We start from the raw sequence: 1,084 nt of genomic DNA, 5'->3' as shown, positions 1-1,084 counted from the left end.
CCTCCTCTTTTTCCTTGTCCAGCTGTTTTGTTTTCGCATGAGTATATGTCCTTGTCACTTTCCAATGTGTTTGAGTTGTTTGTCACCTTTAGGACACCTTTGAGGGTGTTTTCTAGGTGTTTTTCTGTGTTTGTGATTGCCTGCCATTGTTTCCTATGCAGTTCGAGTTCGGTTCGTCGAACGTTCGACGAACCGAACTCGAACGGGAGGTCCGTTCGGCGAACCAACCTCGAGCCGAACCGCGACCGGTTCGCTCATCTCTACTCGTAACTAGTGATGAGCGCCTTTTTCCAGAAAATCTTCAGGAATACTGCTGGAGTTCCACATTGACTTCCTTTATACTTGGGTACTCGAGTCGCACCTATCCGACCATCCAACTGCTCGTTATTAGTACGCAGTGATGAGCATGGTAGTGTCACACCAAGGCATACAGATTCTCAGTGTATGAGACCACACAAACATAACAACTGGAATGGAATAGAAGGAAGGCCCTGGCTATAAGGAGAGGGGACACCTCCTGCAACTCACCTGAGTCTGTACCCTGCACTCCCTAAAGTCCATATATGGGTCCTTCTTCCCCGTCGCCACTACGTACCTAAGTCCTCGCTTACCATGAACTCACCCTGGCTAGTGAGAAGGTCGCTGAGAACACTAGTCTCCTCACTGCAATAATACAACATAAGGGAAGGAAGACAAAGGGAAAATGAAAACACTCCAAGTTCCTCCAATGCAAGTAAACACCTCAGCTGCAATAGTCACGACTCCTCAGCTTCTTCCAGAGACAGGCTCCTTCCAAAGTGGTCAACATAAGAATGAGATTCTATAACCGGCATCAGATGGTAAGACATGTGACATTTTATAGTGAAGGGGATGGCAGCATTGCATAGTAGAAAGTCTTTTAGCAAAAACTTCAATCACACTTGTCGATTCTTAGGACATGAGTGATGATCGGACTCCATTTCTGAGCCAGTCCTGGGCATACATGACAGCAACAGAACAAAATAGGGAGGAGAAAACATGGAGACACCAGCCACCATCTGCTGCCATTTTTTTTTTTGCAGTTTATTCTATTATTATGCTTTAT

This window comes from Anomaloglossus baeobatrachus, chromosome 9, assembly GCF_048569485.1.
Source record: "Anomaloglossus baeobatrachus isolate aAnoBae1 chromosome 9, aAnoBae1.hap1, whole genome shotgun sequence".
Taxonomy (NCBI): Eukaryota; Metazoa; Chordata; class Amphibia; order Anura; family Aromobatidae; genus Anomaloglossus; species Anomaloglossus baeobatrachus.
The sequence above is the reverse complement of the archived record's forward strand: the minus strand, read 5'-3'. Positions refer to the sequence as shown.